Source organism: Bos grunniens, chromosome 15 (genome assembly GCF_055505025.1).
Source record: "Bos grunniens cultivar Pamir isolate PY7600 chromosome 15, Bosgru_T2T1.0, whole genome shotgun sequence".
NCBI lineage: Eukaryota > Metazoa > Chordata > Mammalia > Artiodactyla > Bovidae > Bos > Bos grunniens.
The window spans coordinates 15,069,225-15,091,500 of NC_141179.1; the positions used below are offsets into that span (position 1 = coordinate 15,069,225).

General features: G+C 39.8%; 1 long non-coding RNA gene across 6 annotated transcripts in view; it reads left to right on the forward strand.

Moving 5' to 3' along the window:
- The first annotated feature begins 8,968 nt into the window (after positions 1–8,968).
- The window catches only part of LOC147357343 (uncharacterized), a 49,998-nt gene continuing 36,690 nt past the window's right edge, over positions 8,969–22,276 (forward strand). For 3 of the 6 annotated variants that reach the window (XR_015141779.1, XR_015141782.1, XR_015141783.1), the window contains exons 1-2: positions 8,978–9,251; positions 16,176–16,391. This is a non-coding gene — a long non-coding RNA (uncharacterized LOC147357343). Of the gene's footprint in view, positions 9,252–16,175; positions 16,392–22,276 lie in introns of all 6 variants that reach the window. The other 3 variants (XR_015141780.1, XR_015141784.1, XR_015141781.1) reach the window with 3 other exon arrangements.

Here is a 22,276-nt window from a genome sequence, read left to right on the forward strand (position 1 = left end):
ACTAGCTTCGTTCATAGTGATGCTTCCTAAGGTACACTTGACTTCGCACTCCAGGATGTCTGGCTCTAGGTGAGTGATCACACCATCATTGTTATCTGGGTCATTAAGATCTTTTTTGTGTAGTCCAATGCTGTAAAGAACAACATTGCATAGGAACCTGGAATTGACAAACCTAGACAGTGTATTAAAAAGCAGAGGCATTACTTTGCTGACAAAGGTCCATATAGCCAAAGCTATGGTTTTTCCAGTAGTCATGTATAGATGTGAGAGTTGGACCATAAAGAAGGCTGAGTGCCAAAGAATTGATACTTTTGAATTATGATGTTGGATAAAACTCTTGAGAGTCCCTTGGACAACAAGGAGATCAGACCAGTCAATCCTAAAGGAAATCAACCCTGAATATTCATTGGAAGGACTGATGCTGACATTGAAGCTCCAGTGCTTTGGCCACCTGATGCAAAGAGCTGACTCACTGGAAAAGACCCTGATGCTGGGAAAGATTGAAGGTAAAAGGAGAAGAGGGCAACAGAGGATGAGATGGTTAGATAGTACCACCGACTCAATGGACTAGAACTGAGCAGACTCTGGCAGTAGGAGGCAGTATAGGACAGGGAAGCCTGGCATGCTGCAGTCCTTGGGGTCACAGAGAGTCAGAGATGACTTAGTGACTGAACAACAGCAACAAAAGTATATATGCATATATTTTTATCTCCATATGAATATATATATATTTATGGAGAAAGAGAAAAATACAAAATATGACATATGTGAGCGTCTAATATGTACAACTTCCTTATATGGTTTCTCACAGTAAACTGTGAGATTATAGCTTTACTTACAGATGAGGAAGCATGCTCAATAAATCTTAGAAACTTCTTTGAGATCACGCAGGTAGTTAATGGTAGATAAAGATTGATTTTAGTCTATTTGATTTTAATCCCATGCTCTTTGCACACTGCTGTGTCATCCCCTTTCTGAAAACCCACTAAGGAAGCAAGACAAATCTATAAAAGAAATGAATAAGTGATTATTTGTTTTACAAATGAATTCTCACTCTGGATTTTTTTTTTCAGTGATGGGTGTTTAAAATAGCATTTGCTTGTATATGCAATTCACTGCATAGAGTTTTCAGGAATGTAGGTATTACATGTATTATATGAAGTATTTTTTTAATACAAATTTATTTAATTGAAGGCTAATTACTTTACAATATTGTGTTGGTTTTGCCATATATCAATATGCATCTGCCACGGATGTACACGTGTTCCCCATCCTGAATCCCCTCCCTCCTCCCTCCCCATACCATCCCTCTGGGTCATCCCAGTGCACCAGCCCTGAGCATCCTGTATCATGCATTGAACCTGGACTGGCGATTTGTTTCACATATGATATTATACATGTTTCAATGCCATTCTCCCAAATCATCCCACCCTCTCCCTCTCCCACAGAGTCCAAAAGACTATTCTGTACATCTGTGTCTCTTTTGCTGTCTCACATACAGGGTTATCGTTACCATCTTTCTAAATTCCATATATATGCATTAGTATACTGTGTTGGTATTTTTCTTTCTGGCTTACTTCACTCTGTATAATAGGCTCCAGTTTCATCCACCTCATTAGAACTGTTTCAAATGTATTCTTTTTAATGGCTGAGTAATACTCCATTGTGTATATGTACCACAGCTTTCTTATCCATTCATCTGCTGATGGACATCTAGGTTGCTTCCATGTCCTGGCTATTATAAACAGTGCTGCGATGAACATTGGGGTACCTCTGTCTCTTTCCATTCTGGTTTCCTTGGTGTGTATGCCCAGCAGTGGGATTGCTGGGTCATATGGCAGTTCTATTTCCATTTTTTTATGGAATCTCCACACTGTTCTCCATGGTGGCTGTACTAGTTTGCATTCCCACCAGCAGTGTAAGAGGGTTCCCTTTCCTCCACACCCTCTCCAGCATTTATTGCTTGTAGACTTTTGGATTGCAGCCATTCCAACTGGCGTGAAATGGTACCTTATTGTGGTTTTGATTTGTTTTTTCTCTGATGATGAGTGATGTTGAGTATCTTGATGAAAGTGAAAGAGGAAAGTGAAAAAGTTGGCTTAAAACTCAACACTCAACTATATGAAGTATTACAAGTATTGTCAGCCCACAAGTAAAACTACTGAACCCGCATGCCACAACTACTGAAGTCTGAGCACCCTGGAACCCATGCTCTACTAAAGAGAAGCCACCAGTAAGAGCAGCCCGCACACAACACCTAGGTCGCAACTAGAGGAAGCCTGCACGCAGCAATGAAGACCAAGGGCAGCCAAAAGGAATCCTTTAATTAATTAATAAAATGAATGTAATAGACGTGTTCTGGGTTTCAAAAGATCTATGTTGCTGTACTCCATACGTATTACTTACTGACATCTTGACCAATCCTTTGAAGAGAACAGAAATGACCCTGAAAGGAGACCATATATGTGAGGCATCAGGCTTGTCGTAAACACCAAAGTTTATCAAATCCTTAAAGTGTGTCAAATAGTGCTCAGGCCAGGGCAGACAAATGTACAAAACAGTTTTTCTACCGTCAAGTCCCATGAATAGTATGGCTCCAGGGTAATAATCAGAGATTTCTATAGATACAGAGATAGAGAGATACAGTCACAGATTTCTAGTGATGTATTATACATCAGGTTTCCCAAGCCACATTGGGTAAGAGGTAAAAGAAGAGGATCAGAAAATCAGTACAAATTATTATTTCCTTCACTCTGCCTATTCACTCGACTCCTTTAAAACCGTTACAGATTATTTCTGAGCTGTCCTTAGAGAGAGTCTCACTATAATAGACATGCACAAACACCATTCTACTTTTTTCCAGCCACAGCTTCTCTGCCCAGGGTAGAGTCTGCTGCCAACTTTCCCAATGCCAAAGAGCAGATGCTACTGCCCACGGCACTTGGCTTGGCTCCCTCCTACTTCCTGGCCCCAGCTTTTCCCCGTACTAAAGCCATTTCATTGTGCCAAAGTCACCAATGGGGACAGCTTTGGTGCAGAAACCTCATGCTGTGTTCTTCACTGGTCTGTGGAGAATCCCTCTCCCTCTTTTGTATCTCATTCCTAGTCTCTGTGTAACTCATGTCCTCAGGCTTCTTCTGTGGATAGAAATAAAGCTACCTTAGCGTGTGCTTCGCTCAGTCACATCTGACTCTTTGCAACCCCATGTACTGTAGCCCGCCAGGCCCCTCTGTCCATGGGATTCTCCAGGCAAGAAAATTGGAGTGGGTTGCCATGCCCTCCTCCAGGGGATCTTCCTGACCCAGGGATCGAACCCAGGTCTCCCGCATGGCAGGCAGATTCTTTACCATCTGAGCTAAGAATGTCCAAAATTTTCCTTTGTCTTCATTTATTGAACTTCAGTAAATTAGTAGTCCCCACCCATGTCTGCGTATCTTAAGTACGGGAATCTGAGAGTGTTTCTGTACATGCAGAAACAAGTCTGTTCAGATTTTTCTACCGTTTGAGTCCTCTCTAGACCTGCTTTTCTATTCTCCAGTCTCTTCCCTCCAGGCAAAGAATGCTTAAAAATAGAGCCTTCAGAATCATGAGCCCCAAACACACAATACTGGATTCTGTACAGCACCGAGTCCTTGTAATAAAAATGTCCATGTTTGGCTTAAACAAAACTAAGTTAGTGTCTCTTACTTTCAACAAAAAGAATCTCAGCTGAAACAAGCGTGGAAGGAGGGAGTGGTTTGTTTCTCTCTGAACACGGTTACTTTTTCTGTTCTGAACCCTTTCATTTCTTCAGAATTCCCAAGATTATTCCCAAGCTCTCCATTGCTAGTTATATCCTACAAAATGAGTCTCTCTCAGATGAATTAACGTTGAGGGCTTAACTCGTTTTTCTGATGTGATTTGTTGTCAGCATTAATTAACAGAACAGATTGTTGGGTAATTTCCTTTTCCTCTGATACTACGAAGTTTAACATTCTCAGTCTCATTAATATATTTATGTGTTTTATAAACAGTTAAATTGAAAAATGTTCTTTTAATATACAACTCTCAGTGCAGCTGTACTGCAAATAATATGGACTTCTAAAGGTCTAGTCCTGGCTATACACTGAGAGACCTGTAATTTGGTCCCAGGCAAGGAGGCCCATCATTTATTTGTTGCAAGACATTAAGTCAGGCATTTAGTATCCCTAAAATTATTGCACCACCTTTAAAACAGATGACAGATGTTGTGAAAAGGGCACTGTTATGAAAAGGCAAAGTGCAGGGTATTAATAACAGAAACAGTAAACAGAAGACATCGAGAGTACTTTCTCAGTTTCTTTGTAGAAGATGTGTACAACTTTTTCTTGAGAGCTTTTCATAATACGTTTGAAAGTACTACAAGAAAAATATTTCAAATAGTATTAAAGCTAAAATTAGTAGAGAAATAATGATGTATTTGAATGAATAAATATCTCTGGCAGTTGTTCAGTCACTAAATCATGTCTGACTGTGCAACCTCATGAACTGCAGCACGCCAGGCTTCTCTGTCTTTCACTATCTCCCTGAGTTTGTGCAAACTCACATCCACTGAGTCAGTGATGCCGTCCAACCATCTCATCCTCTGTTGTCCCCTTCTCCTCTAGCCCTCAATCTTTCCCAGCTTCAGGGTCTTTTCCAATGAGTCAGTTTTTCTCATCAGGTGGCCAAAGTATTGGAGCTTCAACTTCAACACCAGTCCTTCCAGTGAGTATTCAGGGTTGATTTACTTTAAGATTGATTGGTCTGATCTCCTTGCTGTCCAAGGGTCTCTCTAGAGTCTTCTCCAGCTTCCAGAGGGAAGCTGGAAGGCACAAGCTGGAAGGCAGAGGAACCAGAGATCAAATTGCCAGCACATGCTGGATCCTAGAAAAACCAAGGGAATTCCAAAAGAACATTTAGTTCTGATTCATTGACTACACTAAAGCCTTTGACTTGTGTGGATCACACCAAACTATGAAATATTCTTAAAGAGATGTATTTTAATGAATAAATATTTTTGGCAGTATATAATATATATTTAGGGCTTCTCAGGTGGCACTAGTGGTAATGAAACCACCTGCCAATGCAGGAGTCATAAGAGAACTGGGTTTGTTCCCTGGGTTGGGAACATCCCTTGGAAGAGGGCATGGCAATCCACTCCAGTCTTCTTGCCTGGAGAATCCCATGGACTGAGGAGCCTGGCGGGCTACAGTCCATAGGGTCACAAAGAGTCGAACATGACTGAAGTGAATTAGCACACATGCACGCAATGCATATTTATGAATTCATTAGAATGAACTAAGAATATGTATTTGTCAAAATCTTCTTTGTAGGCTTTTTAGTGCTTGTTGCAGGTGATATCTTCTCTAGATTTATTATAATCAACCTATCTAAACAGTTGCTAACTCAGTCACATTTTAGGATGGGGAGAGGGGAGGCAGGGATAAAGTTTAATTCTGTGTTTGCTTCAGGGCTGCTGATATTAATATGCTCAATTTTTCAATAGGTGCTAGACACCATCATCTGAATTACATTAAAAATTAAGATTAACCAGGCAATGGATTTGGGACTTCTGATGATTGTTCACCTGAGAACATTTTCTTATTTGACATTCCAAGTATTGCTTTCTCCTTTCACTCCTATACTAACAACACCTTTTTTTTTAATCATCATCTTACACACAGCTATTGTATGTTTGTTGAGCCCTTTGGTTCGGTTTTAGTATCCTTGGAATTACTAATGAAACACAACATCACATATCCAGAATATGATTGTGACTCAGTTATCTAATACATGTAAAATGACTAGAAGAGTGTGCTCATATAACATCAACGTAATTTAGTATGGGTTTGTTTCTATCAAGTCAATTAATTTAAATAGAATATACCACTAAACATATTACACTGCAACTACTAGCCTGTATTTTTATTCAGTAGAAATACATGGATTCTTCTAATTATCAAAAAGTCTGAGTTAGTGGTATACAAGTCAATGAGGTAATGTCTCCTACATGCAGTTGTGTCCTCTAATTTTTTCTCTTTCTCTGTAACATCTTCCATGCTTCCAGAAATAAATCAGAAGAAACTTCCTTTTGCCCTCTGCAAGATAAATTGAGCTTCCTTGTGTGAAAGCAAAGCAAGTAGAAAAAATGATTTTTTCCATTTTGGGCAGCTCTGCTGAGTTGTAGTGTCATTGCACAGCAGGCTTTTATAGATAAGAAAGTCAGGTGTGGAGGGACAAGAGTTCTCAAGGAGAAAGAAGCATATTTGGGGAGAAAGGAGAAAGCATACCTGGCAAGACTGTGATCTGTGATCTACTTGAGAAAAAGGAAGACAGCATTATGGGATAGAACATGGACTAAGGGAGCTGACTTGTGCAAGGTTTTAGCTGAGCCTGAAAATAGACATTAAGTGTGCCTTGCAGTTTATAAAATCACACTTAATCTTCATACCAACTCTGAAAAGTAGGTATTATACTCGTGAGGAAATTGTAGTTCAGGGAATTAAATGACTAATAAGGGACAGGATGAGGAATTTGATGCCAGATCATCTGATTCTATTAGATCCATTCAAGTCCTGCCTACCCCACCTTTCACAGAGTCTTCTTTGTCATCAACAGAAAGTGTTTGCTAGCTGAATTAAAAGTCAGCCTGTGGTTGTGGGGCCAGAGTAAAGGATAAAGGGCATGGCAGCCCACCCCAATATTCTTGCCTGGAAAATTCCATGGACGGAAGATGTTGCTTCCTCCTTTGGGATCAGTCTTAGGACATCTTTACACATCTGTAACCATTAGACTTTATAAAATCCTCACAGCATAGTCTCTCTCTCACTCTTTCAGTATTTGCTGAATGTCATCACTTCAAATTAGGTAAGTTCCTGAGGGCATGAAGCAGGTTTGTTTTGCTCACCACTTTATAGGCAACAGCCCAATACAATGCAGGAGCATAGTAACATTTGGATAAATTTAAAATTATCCAATTATCCAACTATGGATAATTTTAAAAATAAATGTTCTTTTTAGAACAGTTTTATTGATATACAGAATTATTGTGAAGATGGTACGGTCTTTCCGTATATTACACTTTCAGTTTCCACTATTATTAATGTCTTACATTAGTGTGGAACATCTGTCACAATTAGTGAACCAATATTGATACTATGCGGAGAAGGCAATGGCACCCCATTTCAGTACTCTTGCCTGGAAAATTCCAGGGATGGAGGAGCCTGGTAGGCTGCAGTCCACGGGGTCGCTAAGAGTCGGACACGATTGAGCAACTTCACTTTCATTTTCACTTTCATGCATTGGAGAAGGAAATGGCAACCCATTCCAGTGTTCTTGCCTGGAGAATCCACGGATGGGGGAGCCTGGTGGGCTACTGTCTATGGGGTCGCACAGAGTCGGACACGACTGAAGTGACTTAGCAGGAGTATTGATACTATGAGCCTCCCTGGTGGCTCAGATGATAAAGAAATTGCCTTCAATGCTGGAGACCTGGGTTCGGTCTCTGGGTCAGGAAGATCCCCTGCAGAAGGGAATGGTATCCCACTCCAGTATTCTTGCCTGGAGAATTCCATGGACAGAGGAACCTGGTGGGCTACAGTCCATGGAGTCACAAAGAGTAGGACATGACTGAGTGACTAACATTTTCACTTTCAGTTTTCAATGATTTCATTCAGAAATCCTTTGAACTCTAGTTTTCTTAAAATCCAATATCCTTTTAATTTCCAGAATCTCATCTGAAAACTGCATGCTGTAGTCCACGGGGTTGCAAAGAGTCAAACATGACTGAACGACTGAACAACAACATCTAGGATACAATATTACACTCAATAGTCAAGTCTCTTTATGGCTGTGACAACTTCTCAGACATCTCTGCTTTGAGGACTTGAAAATTTTGTGGAACACTAGTCATATATTTTGTAGAATGTCCCTCAGTTGAGATTTGTCTGATTTTTTTTTTTTCTCTCTCATGTTTGGATTGGGTAATGTGTTTTGGGGAGGATGACCACTTAGGTAGAGTGTCATTCTCACTATATCATATCAAGGGTACATACTAGCCATGTGACTTATCACTGTTTGCCGGGAGCCGGCATATTGCATATTGAGTGCATATTGCATATTGAGTGCAGCACTTTCCACAGCATCATCTTTCAGGATCTGGAATAGCTCAACTGGAATTCTATCACTGCCGGGAGCCAGCGTGAGGAGCTCCACCCATGACAAAGGTCATGAGGAAGGAGGCTCGGCATATGCAAAGCGGGGACCGAGCCTCAGGAGTCCCCCTGGAAATTCTCGAGCATCTACTCCCAAAACCAGAGTCTGCCTACTTTCTGTTTTGTGCTTTCACCTGCACCTCTGACTTTATGGGGGGCTGTCCCCCACTACCTCTCTCTGAAAAAAAGAGTTAGCTTACAGCTCCAGTTAATAATTCCTGGGTGTGACAGTGTTCAACCTACAAACTCCTTTGGAAATCCTCTAGCCTGCCTGAATAGGTTTTTCTGGCCACATGTGATTGTTCAGAGCCTCCCAACTGTGAGAGGCAGAAGATGTTCTAAACTGTCTAAACACAGATTCATTTGAGTAGTTAAAAGATTGATTAGAAATTGTATTGGTGAAGGGTTTTTCACTTATTGGGCCAATGTTTGCTGCTAAGTCTCCATACTCCTTACCTACTGTGTCCTTGGCAGTGTATTGATTGATATAATGGGTGTATAGAAATGTAAGTAGTAGCCTTAATGTTTGTAACCTTGGACCCTTGAGTTAATTCTTTTCTTGATTGAGCCCACCACACCTTTGCCCTATAGGAATGCAGCTTTGTCCAATGCTTTTTTGGAGGCTTGTGCCTGACTTTGGAATAATCACCTTTAGAGAAAGATAAGTTTCTTAAAATGTTAACAGGCCTCCTGGCCAGAAGATGATGTAATTCACCTGAACTTTTGCATATGATAAGTTTGAAAGCCTGGCTTCAATTAGGACCAGGAACTGCTGTCGCTGCATGACTCCACCTCTTCCCCCATTATCCTCTATGCACAACTTAAGGTATAAAAACTACTTTGGAAAATAAAGTGCGGGCCTTGTTCACCGAAACTTGGTCTCCCCATGTTGCTCTCTCTCCCAAATTCTGGCTGAGTCTCCATCTGGAGCGTGGAACCCGCCATGCTTGCTAATTATGCCTGGGCTTCTAAGATCCGACCGGGGAGGCCTCAGTGTCTCCTCTCCTTTGGGAGAACGGAGGGATGCCTGCGGCCTGCGTAAGTGGTGCAAACTTCTTGTCTTGAAGTTTCATTGGTATCCCACGTAAACCAAGCTACTCAGCCTCTTTTCTCCACTGAATTTCCTCACTAAGCTATCCTCATTCTATTACTCTTTATATCCTTAACGTTTAATTAAGCAGTTGTTTCCTGATCCTCGCCTACGCCGTCTCTCCTTCGAATACCCTGGATCAGCCGGGGCTGGACCCCGGCAACTGTTGATGTTAACTTCGATCACCTGGCTTGAGGCAGTGTTTTTCAGGTTTCTTCACTATAATGTTACTCTTTTGTTTCTCCCCTTCCATTGTACTATTTGGAAGAAAATCATTATGTGAAGCCCATCTTTAAGTACTGGGGATAAGTTGCATTTTCTTTAGGGTGGAATATGTACAAACATTATTTAGAATTTTTCTGCTCAGGAGATTTATTTCTACTCTACTTACTTATTTATCTAATCATTTACATCAGTGTGAACTCATGGATACTTACTTTATGCTTTGGGTTAGAATCCAATGCAACGTTGTTGTTTTTTTTCTGAAATTATTCCAAAGTTTGTCACTAGGAACTGTTTCAGTTGGCTCCTGTATACCTTTGACACTCCCCCATCCCTCATCAGTGCAGGGTTTTGTTTTGTTTTGCTTGCATGCTTTCTGACACTACAAGTTGCTCTAGGTTCATTTTTCTTATTTTATGTGGAAGTCCTAGAATCATCTATTTCTGCAAGGAATTCTCATTCCTTTTCTTGGAGAATGGTGGTAGGAACCAAGATCTGGGCACTAGAAATGCTCATTGCTGTTGAAGTGTCATTGCTTCTGAGTCCTCTCAGATGACAAAGCAAGGAGATATGCGTGTGTATTCTTACCAGTATTTATACACATATCTATAAATATTTTTATATGAAACCATTTGTATCTATGTTGAGATAAATATTAGCTTATACTGATGCCTCCAACTCTAACTTGTTACCACATGGACTGTTCTAGACTCTTCCCATTGCTTGTCTGTAATCTCCCACTCCAATAGTGGGAAACCTGGCTTCCATCATTTGCTATCATTTATGTACTGATTCATTTCCAATATCCATTAGTGGTTTTAGAATTATTAACCTATATTTCACAGGAAACAAGTTTATCAACTATAGAACATGTAGAACCCTTTTAGACTTATAGACTCCACTGATTTCCAATGTTTTTTGGGACAGCACCCTAATTCTTTGCTGTCTTCATTGTGGTTGTTTCATAAATCTGTAATATATTTAGATTCCTTTGTCACAGTCTAAATTCAATGCTGGGATCCTCTGACCTCCAAAACGATTTTTAAAATATTTGCATACATTAAGGTTGCACGTTGTGTTGTAATGTTCTGTGGGCTTTGACAAATGTGTAATGTCACATATCCACTATTTCAGTATCATAGAGAATAGTTTCATCACCCTAAAAATCTTTTGCATTTCACCTATTCAACCCTACCCACTCACCTCCCACCTGAATATCTGGCAACCACTGATCTGTTTAATGTCTCCATAGTTTAGCCTTTCCAAAAAGTCATATAATTGGAAGTACACAGCATTTTTTTTTTAAACTTTACATAATTGTATTAGTTTTGCCAAATATCAAAATGAATCCGCCACAGGTATACATGTGTTCCCCATCCTGAACCCTCTGCCCTCCTCCCTCCCCATACCATCCCTCTGGGTTGTCCCAGTGCACTAGCCCCAAGCATCCAGTATCGTGCATCGAACCTGGACTGGCAACTCGTTTCTTACATGATATTTTACATGTTTCAATGTCATTCTTCCAAATCTTCCCACCCTCTCCCTCTCCCACAGAGTCCATAAGACTGTTCTATACATCAGTGTCTCTTTTGCTGTCTCGTACACTGGGTTATTGTTACCATCTTTCTAAATTCCATATATATGCATTAGTATACTGTATTGCTGTTTTTCCTTCTGGCTTACTTCACTCTGTATAATAGGCTCCAGTTTCACCCACCTCATTAGAACTGATTCAAATGTATTCTTTTTAATGGCTGAGTAGTACTCCATTGTGTATATGTACCATAGCTTTCTCATCCATTCATCTGCTGATGGACATCTAGATTGCTTCCATGTCCTGGCTATTATAAACAGTGCTGCGATGAACATTGGGGTACACGTGTCTCTTTCCCTTCTGGTTTCCTCAGTGTGTATGCCCAGCAGTGGGATTGCTGGATCATAAGGCAGTTCTATTTCCAGTTTTTAAAGGAATCTCCACACTGTTCTCCATAGTGGCTGTACTAGTTTGCATTCCCACCAACAGTGTAAGAGGGTTCCCTTTTCTCCATACCCTCTCCAGCATTTATTATTTGTAGACTTTTGGATCACAGCCATTCTGACTGGTGTGAAATGGTACCTCATAGTGGTTTTGATTTGCATTTCTCTGATAATGAGGGATGTTGAGCATCTTTTCATGTGTTTGTTAGCCATCTGTATGTCTTCTTTGGAGAAATGTCTATTTAGATCTTTGGCCCATTTTTTGATTGGGTCATTTATTTTTCTGGAGTTGAGCTGTAGGAGTTGCTTGTATATTTTTGAGATTAGTTGTTTGTCAGTTGCTTCATTTGCTATTATTTTCTCCCATTCTGAAGGCTGTCTTTTCACCTTGCTAATAGTTTCCTTTGATGTGCAGAAGCTTTTAAGGTTAATTAGGTCTCATTTGTTTATTTTTGCTTATATTTCCAATATTCTGGGAGGTGGGTCATAGAGGATCCTGCTGTGATGTATGTCAGAGAGTGTTTTGCCTATGTTCTCCTCTAGGAGTTTTATAGTTTCTGGTCTTACGTTTAGATCTTTAATCCATTTTGAGTTTATTTTTGTGTATGGTGTTAGAAACTGTTCTAGTTTCAAAGGAAAAAAATCTTAAAAATTAGGGCAGAAGTAAATGCAAAAGAAACAAAAGAGACCATAGCAAAAATCAACAAAACCAAAAGCTGGTTCTTTGAAAGGATAAATAAAATTGACAAACCATGAGCCAGACTCATCAAGAAACAAAGGGAGAAAAATCAAATCAATAAAACTAGAAACGAAAATGGAGAGATCACAACAGACAACACAGAAATACAAAGGATCAAAAGAGACTACTATCAACAATTATATGCCAATAAAATGGACAACGTGGAAGAAATGGACAAATTCCTAGAAAAGTACAACTTTCCAAAACTGGACCAGGAAGAAATAGAAAATCTTAACAGACCCATCACAAGCATGGAAATTGAAACTGTAATCAAAAATCTTCCAGCAAACAAAAGCCCAGGTCCAGACGGCTTCACAGCTGAATTCTACCAAAAATTTAGAGAAGAGCTAACACCTATCCTGCTCAAACTCTTCCAGAAAATTGCAGAGGAAGGTAAACTTCCAAACTCATTCTATGAGGCCACCATCACCCTAATACCAAAACCTGACAAAGATCCCACAAAAAAAGAAAACTACAGGCCAATATCACTGATGAACATAAATGCAAAAATCCTTAACAAAATTCTAGCAATCAGAATCCAACAACACATTAAAAAGATCATACACCATGACCAAGTGGGCTTTATCCCAGGGATGCAAGGATTCTTCAATATCCGCAAATCAATCAATGTAATACACCACATTAACAAATTGAAAAATAAAAACCATGATTATCTCAATAGATGCAGAGAAAGCCTTTGACAAAATTCAACATCCATTTATGATAAAAACTCTCCAGAAAGCAGGAATAGAAGGAACATACCTCAACATAATAAAAGCTATATATGACAAACCCACAGCAAACATTATCCTCAATGGTGAAAAATTGAAAGCATTTCCTCTAAAGTCAGGAACAAGAAAAGGGTGCCCACTTTCACCATTACTATTCAGCATAGTTTTGGAAGTTTTGGCCACAGCAATCAGAGCAGAAAAAGAAATAAAAGGAATCCAAATTGGAAAAGAAGAAGTAAAACTCTCACTATTTGCAGATGACATGATCCTCTACATAGAAAACCCTAAAGACTCCACTAGAAAATTACTAGAACTAATCAATGACTACAGTAAAGTTGCAGGATATAAAATCAACACACAGAAATCCCTTGCATTCCTATACACTAATAATGAGAAAACAGAAAGAGAAATTAAGGAAACAATTCCATTCACCATTGCAACGGAAAGAATAAAATACTTAGGAATATATCTACCTAAAGAAACTAAAGACCTGTATATAGAAAACTATAAAACACTGGTGAAAGAAATCAAAGAGGACACTAATGGAGAAATATACCATGTTCATGGATTGGAAGAATCAATATAGTGAAAATGAGTATACTACCCAAAGCAATTTATAGATTCAATGCAATCCCTATCAAGCTACCAATGGTATTCTTCACAGAGCTAGAACAAATAATTTCACAATTTGTATGGAAATACAAAAAACCTCGAATAGCCAAAGCGATCTTGTGAAAGAAGAATGGGACTGGAGGAGTCAACCTACCTGACTTCAGGCTCTAATACAAAGCCACAGTTATCAAGACAGTATGGTACTGGCACAAAGACAGAAATATAGATCAATGGAACAAAATAGAAAGCCCAGAGATAAATCCACCCACATATGGACACCTTATCTTTGACAAAGGAGGCAAGAATATACAATGGATTAAAGACAATCTCTTTAACAAGTGGTGCTGGGAAATCTGGTCAACCACTTGTAAAAGCATTTTTTTTTTTTTAAACCACTGAATGATATTTCATTGTATCAACGTAGTAATGTTTGTTTATCCGTTCCTATTGAAGAGCATTTTTGTTGCTTGCAGTTTTGGGCAACTATGAATAGAGCTGATATAAACATTCACATGCAGCTTCTTATGGAGAAGGCAATGGCACCCCACTCCAGTACTCTTGCCTGGAAAATTCCATGGACAGAGGAGCCTGGTAGGCTTCAGTCCATGGGGTCGAGAAGAGTCAGACACTTACTGAGCGACTTCACTTTCACTTTTCACTTTCCTGCATTGGAGCAGGAAATGGCAACCCACTCCAGTGTTCTTGCCTGGAGAATCCCTGGGATGGGGGAGCCTGGTGGGCTGCTGTCTATGGGGTCGCACAGAGTTGGACACGACTGAAGTGACTCAGCAGCAGCAGCTTTTTATGGACATTGTTTGCAAATAAGTTGGGCAAACACCTAGAAGCACAACCGCTAGTAAGACTATTAGTTTTATAAGCAACTGTCTTCCAAACTGTATGTACCATTTTGTATTCCCGCCAGCTTTAAATGAGAGTTCCTATTGCCTCACCTACCTCTGTGCACTTAGTATTGTCAGTATGTTGCATTTTAGCTGTTTGAATAGGTATGCAGTGTTATCTCTTTGTTGTTAAATTAACGAAATTTTCACAGGGAAGAGTACCATTTACTCATGTTTCCTCTAAATATGCAATTTACAAATTACCTTCTGGACCAAACCCTCGTTTTACAAATCAGCAAATTGAGGACCAGTTACTTTTCAAAGTCCCAGTGGCATCTGATAGAAGGGAAATCATACCAAGGCTGTTAGTGGGGCCATTTTCTACAATCAAAAAACAAACAAAACAAAAATAATAATATGGTTAAGTTTGTTGGATAGAGTTTGAAGAAGTCACATGGCAAGAGATGTTTTTTGAGAAACAGAGACACGAACTGTGAGCATGAGCTGATCCCTTGTGCCAGGCATTACATGGGCTCAGGTGATGGGGCCGTGTTTCTGAGGCTATGATGGAAAGTCATTGAGTATGCGATCCTGTTAGCTTTATACTGAGAACATTTCTACTTCCTGACTCTATGATTGCATCTTTTTTAAAACCTACAAGGATTAGAGTAAATCCATGGGACACTGGAAGGGGAAATATATCCCTCAGTCCTTTGTGTTTCCTGTTTGTAAAACAAAAATATGGACTAAGTACACTTGCTGTTTACCTAGAATTTTTGTCTGGATATAAGAATCTTGACTGCAGAGTTCACTGAAGTTTCATTATAGTCCAGAAGTCTTGATGTAACAATATATGAGGAAATTCCTTATCTTGGATTTTATTAAGAAAATAGAAGAATTAATCTGTGGTTAGTGAGTCTATATTATAAAATGAAAATTATATGAACTTGACTACACAGCTAATATGAACAAATAGTAGTATATAACAAACTAAAAACCCTGTTCTGGTAGTAATTCTGATTCCTCCATCCCAAAGAACTGTTGAAATCCTCTGCTAGACATGACCAAAGAAAACAAGCATTTTTGTTTTAGTTCTTTATCCAGGGCCTACCTTGCTGTACTGCTGTGCCTCACACTCTTACATCCCAGACTCCATGTGCAGATAGATTACTTTCTTCATCGGTTTTACATCTAATTGCACAGAATTTTCTGTATTTCTATTTGCAATTGCCCAAATTGCAGATGTAGTGTTCTGAGTGAAAGGTGTTTATTATCTCTAGCCATTTTTTTTTTCATGTAATTGCTCAGCCATAATCAAATCTCTACAAGACACTGGATTCAGCTTCCCCTATTGCTTTGCACACGCATGCTCTGATGCGTGCTGTCCTGGTGATTTTTGCTTTGTGGAGGGAAAGAGCTGCTGCTTAAGTAGGGACGACCTGAGAGTGTTCCCCAAAGGTAGAGAATTCGTGGATTCTTTAGACTGATCAAGTGAGCATTAATAATTACCTGGTGTGGCGGTTGGAATGGGAGCTCCCAGTGTTATTTTCCCTACCCAGAACTGGCTGGGGGGTGACCCTGTGTGCCAACCTCCTTTTAACAGCAACACTTCCTAGAGGCAAAGAATGCCAACTGTGTTGAACCATTTTGGGATCTGTAATTTCTGTATACTTGTCTGACCTGAAGGCATGAGATGGATCTCAGGAGCTTGGCTATAAGATTTGTTGATTTTATTCTCTTCTCTTTCAACAGATGGAAGATTGTGGTGGTGGAAGCCTAAGGAGCTCTCCCCCAAGACCTCACTCTTGCTTCAAGATTCTCAGGTCCTTTCTCTTTTATTCCCTGAAAGATCTTCAGAGTTAGGCAATTTAGAGTCACATTGATGTTGCCGCACACCCGCAGTGGTGTAGGATGGATAGAGTGCCAAGAAGAAATTTCCTTAAGGAGGAGGCATTTCTTACTTACAAGGTGTGGATTTAGAGACTCTAAAAATCCTTTTTGACTCCTTTACTCAAGCATTTCCCTTCCTGATCCTGCCAACGTTCTTGGAATGTCCCCAAATCACCTACTCCCTCGGGTTTGGGTGCTAAAGTCTTTTGTGAAGTACGTGTGCTGTGTAGGTGCAGGAACCAAGAAAAATTGAACTCAGATTAATTTATCAGTTGCTATGCTATGCTAAGTCACTTCAGTCATGTCCGACTCTGTGCGACCCCATAGACGGCAGCCCACCAGGCTCCCCCGTCCCTGGGATTCTCCAGGCAAGAACACTGGAGTGAGTTGTCATTTCCTTCTCCAATGCATGAAAGTGAAAAGTGAAAGTGAAGTTGCTCAGTCGTCTCTGACTCTTAGCGACCCCCCATGGACTGCAGCCTAACAGGCTCCTCCGCCTATGGGATTTTCCAAGCAAGAGTACTGGAGTGGGGTGCGAAGCCATAGTAATTTAGCAAGGGGATAGGATACGCCTGAGGGAAAAGGATGTGAGAGAGGTGAGATTTGATATGGGAAGAGAAGTGATTCTTACCTTGGGTGGTTTTAAATTCCTTAGAGAGTATTTCAAAGACCTTCTCCCCAGGAAAAAAAAAAAAAAAAATACACACAATGGAAGTGACTTTTGCACCTGGGCACGTTCAAAAGTAAAAACTTAGAGGCAATGTTTTGTTTGAAAAGCCCTTAGCTAATCTATGAAGAATCGGATAAGTGGTTTAGAGGTATTTTGCTTTTCAGTAGTTTTTACACATATTGGAATTTGATTATCACTGATCTAGACCAAAAGTGGTATAAAAAGAATATATATATTCTGATATCTGGCCCTACACAACATTCCGCCTTTGAAGTACCTATTAAACTTCAGAAGGAGAAAGGGAGTGTCAATTCCTGCCTGCAGGGTATATTCCATTCTGGTTTGGACTATTGAGCCACTATAACCTTAATGCATGCTAATAGGTTTGTTTGTGGTTGAAAGTTAAAAGTAAGTAGTTGCAGGTCTAGATTCTAAAGCCAGAATAGAAGTTAAATTTGCTGTTCCCCTGAAACCTACACAAAAGTGTAAATCAACTAGACTCCAATAAAATTTTTTAAAAAAGGAAAAAGTCTGTATACTCTAGAACCCGTAAAACGAAAACTGATTTGCTAATGTTGCATTCAAAGGGAAACATGAGTACAGTGTCCAATGTTTTAATATAAAATAAAAAGCATTCATCGCCCCCCCAAATTTTTGGACCAAAATGAGGCCCCACTGCACACACACAGGCTAACTCCTGTTTCAGAGCATTTGTTATTTCAGGTGCTTGGGGGGATAGAAAACAGAGCAGCTGGGAAGGGAATGGGAACGGAAGGTGATGAGAACAGGGCAGAGAACAGAGAGCGAGGGGGGAAGAGAGAGAGGTGCAGAGGATTGTGTTAAAGCCCCTCTGCTGACCTTGATTTTTCCTTGGACCAGCCCCAGCTGGAGACATTTCTCCTTTGTAAAATTCCCTTTGCTCTCTCTTTTCTTTGCTTCTCTCCACCCACCCCCACCCCCCCTTCCATATGCCTAGAGTTCTCCCCTGGTCTCTTAGCACTCAGCAAGTGAAGCCCAGAGGAAGTTCCCAGTTGAATAAAGGAAAAGCATCAAGCAGTCTTATCACAACTTCCCTGATTCCTCTGGGTCATCTTGTTATTAATTTTCTTATGCAGTGTTTCTGTGAGACAGCTGTGTTTTCAGCTGGAGAAAAGCTTGTGACCTAAAGGACAGGGAAAAAAAATTGCCATTAAGAAAGGGAGCGGAGAATCTGAAAAGTCAGGATTTCTTTAAATAGCATCAGCTGTAGTCAGTTTCCATATTTTCTACAGCATCTTGCCCAGCTGAATAGAAAGTAGATGGCCATTCTCTCTAGTCCGATGGTTTCCAATTTCTTTTTTTGGCACAGGATCATGAACAACAAATTTCTTAGTATCTGGAGAGACCATTCATTTATTCACTCTTTAAGCAAGTTCATAAATTTATTAGTTGGGAAGTTAATAAGTGATTTAGGAGCTCTAGTCACTGCAAAAGCTATAATCTCTCTACTGATATGTAAAGACACAGCTCTGCTTCTGACCCTATTTCCTCATTATATAGGAAATAAAAGGGAGCCCATATGATTGATTTATTGTTTGTTTATTGTCCAGATTAAATGAGATGATGTAGTATGTGAAAACGTCCATCGTAATTTAGCACCTGCAAATAGCTTGGTACATGTTAGTTTCACCTTCCTTCTCTGGACATATATCTCTGCATTTCACAAGTTTCTATTCCCATCAGAACCTAGGGCCCATTACTCAGAACCCTAATATGTGGCAAGAAACAATAGGACACATGTATTCGTGCTAAAGCCACTGGGGAATATTCTAATGGTACACACGGAAGCATGGCCCTGGCTGGGTTTGATATTCATTACAATACATTTCTATCCGTTTAAGTTATTTCTCAAGTTAAAACTCCCCTGGTTATATGGACACATATCTCCACCCGATCAAGATGGAAAATTTGTGAAATCCTTTGCCACATATGTAATCTGCAAACTTAAGGATTTTGTGGTCAAATTGCTGGATTTTAAAATTTCTATCTCAAATATAGTTATGCTTTCATGCAAGTTCCATGAGTACAAAGTTTTTGTCCCTTTTCTTCTTTTCGTTGTAGAGTCCCAGTCTCCCAATCACTTAGTGAAGAGTCTGACATGTAGTATGAACTAAAAATTATTTGTTGAATAAATGAATGAATGATTTTGTTTAAGCAGCCTAATGAAAGAACCAGTCCAGACTCTGCCTCTCTGGAATGTCTGAGAATATTTAGAGATATTCTCAGGAGTGCTGAGAAAAAATGCTTTTGAGCACCTGCTAAGTGTCTGGCATTGTGTTGGGCCCTTAGGGTTTTAATAAGGCAGCCATATCCCCTGCCATGAAATGAGCATATAGCTTAGCAGAGAAGAGATAGTGTATTACAAACTGAATACTAGAGGACTGGTTTATGAGGAAAAGAAGGTACAGTGTGTGGGGGCACTGTAGAGGGTCACGCTCTGTGAGCAAAGACAAAGTTTCTAAAGCAAGGGTTAGAAAACGTGAAAACATCTTGAAAACTTAAAAACGTATTTCAGGTGAAAGGTACTATTATTCAAGTCCTTGTGATTCTTAGCTATCTGCTCTGTCTATTTCTTGGGATACAGAGGGAGGTACATAGTTGTTCCAATGTATATATGACCCTGAGAGGCAGCTAAAGAACCAAGCCTGAATAGGACTGCAAGCCACTTGTTCTAAAATTCTTCTTTTGAGGAAACATCTGTCTCTCTTTCGGGATGCCAACGATCACGTGGGCCTTCCAGCATTAGCATCTTTTCCAGCCATCTGCAGTGTTTGCCTTGCCCACACACAGGCTTCATCACTGCACACAAACACTCCTCTTTGCCCAAACTTCAGTACCAGGCTTTACCATGAAAAATTCTGCAAAACCTCCTTGAGACCACCTCAAAGTTTCATAGTCCATGCATCTGTTCCCACGACATGGCATTGCAATTACTTTATTTACAATATATCACCTTTTTAGTTCATGTGAACGCAAGGGAAAATACAGGAGAAAGACACTATGGTTTGTAGATGTTTTTATTTTTTGGTTGTCATTGTTTTTCTCTAGAGTCAGAGGCTAGAAGACAGCCTGAGATGACATTTGGTTTCATTTCCTATTAAGCAATCACATAGGCCCACTTTTAAATCAAATCTCCTACTTTTAAGTCACTTAGAGAGGATGAAATTCTGTAGGTTTCTCTGGTAAATTATTCCAGGGTAAATAAAGCTTGTTTTCAAAAATGTCTTTTATATTTAATTCAAATATTTCCCATCACCTCTGAGGATAAGTGTTAAGTTTCAGAGGTGTAGTACAGAGCTAAGGTCTTGGAATCAGGCAGATCTTGGTTCAAATATGACCCCTGCTTCAGATGAATTGTGTGACTTGAGACAATTACATGACCATTTTGTATCCTGGTTTTCCCATATGTGACCTGAAGAAAATAACACTTAAAGAAATAATGTCTGTATCCTGACATTGGCCTAATTTCTCTCACATAATGAATGTTTGATAAATAGTACTTATCATTTTTTTCTGTGTCAAGTGTCTAATTGTATTTGGGAGCAGGAATCATGACTTGTCTGGGTTTATATGCTGTACAGCCCTTAGACAGCACTGTGGATACAATAGATACTCAGGAATTATATATAAATGATTAAAAAAAGAATGATAGTAAGTGGAAGAAACAACTTGCTCTTCTCTTAACTAGGTCCATGACAGGGCAAATCATTTGTACTTTCTGAATCCTAATTTCTTCATTTGTAAAATTGTTGCTTCATAAAGGACCTTTTGCAGTTGAATATTTCTGAGGAGTATTTATTCTGCTTTATCAGCACTCCAGAGAAGGATTGCCGGGGACCAGCCCCGACTGATCCAGGGTATTCGAAGGAGAGACGGCGTAGGCGAAGATCAGGAAACAATTGCTTAATTAAACGTTAATTAAGGATATAAAGAGTAATAGAATGAGGATAGCTCAGTGAGGAAATTCAGTGGAGAAAAGAGGCTGAAATAAGGATAGCTCAGTGAGGAAATTCAGTAGAGAAAAGAGGCTGAATAATTCAGCCAGAAGGTAAGAGAAAGAACGACATGGTGAGACCAAGTTTCGGTGAACTAGGCCCGCACTTTATTTTCCAAAGTAGTTTTTATACCTTAAGTTATGCATAGAGGATAATGGGGGAAGGGGTAGAGTCATGCAGCAAGCCAGGCTTTCTTCCTGCAAACTTATCATATGCAAAAGCTTAGGTGATTTGCATCATCTTCTGGCCCGGATGCCTGTTAACACTTTAAGACCCTTTCTTCAGAAAACTTATTTTTCTCTAAAGGTGATTGGTCAGGAGCCACCCTCCAAAAGCATTAGATTAAGTTGCATTCCTACAGAGCAAAGGTGTGGTGGGCTATAACAAGAAAAAGAATTAACTCAAGGGTCCCAGGTTACAAACATTAAAGCTACTACTTACACCAATTATATTAATCAATACACTGCCAGGGACACAGCAGGTAAGGGGATATGGAAACTTAGCAGCAAACATTGGCCCAATAAGTGAAAATCCCTTCACCAATACAATTTCTAATCAATCTTTTAACTACTCAAAAGAATCTGTGTTTAGACAGTTTAGAACATCTCCTGCCTCTCACAATTGGGAGGCTCTGAACAATCACATGTGGCCAGAAAAACCTATTCAGGCAGGCTAGAGGATTTCCAAAGGAGTTTGTAGGTTAAACACTGTCACACCCAGGAATTATTAACTGGAACTGTAAGCTAACTCTTTTTTCAGAGAGGTAGTGGGGGACAGCCCCCCGTAAAGTCAGAGGTGTAGGTGAAAGCACAAGCAGAAAGTAGGCAGACTCTGGTTTGGGGGCTAGATGCTCGAGAATTTCCAGGGGGACTCCTGAAGCTCGATCCCGCCTTTGCGTATGCCGAGCCTCCTTCCTCATGACCTTTGTCATGGGCGGAGTTCCTCATGCTGGCTCCCGGCAGTGATAGAATTCCAGTTGAGCTATTCCAGATCCTGAAAGATGATGCTGTGGAAAGTGCTGCACTCAATATGCAATATGCTGGCTCCTGGCAAAGGATGTTGTTTAGGCAAAATTTCTGAGCCTAAGAATGAATTTTTATTACTAATATGATTTTTAAATACTTTCATGTATTTTATATAGCTACATTTTAAAACATCTTTCAGGGGAAGTGTTAGAAATTTTGTCATATTTTCTTGATTAGATTTGAGATAAATGGAGGTAAATGTTGAGTTCCTGTTCCCTTCAGTATTATTTCACG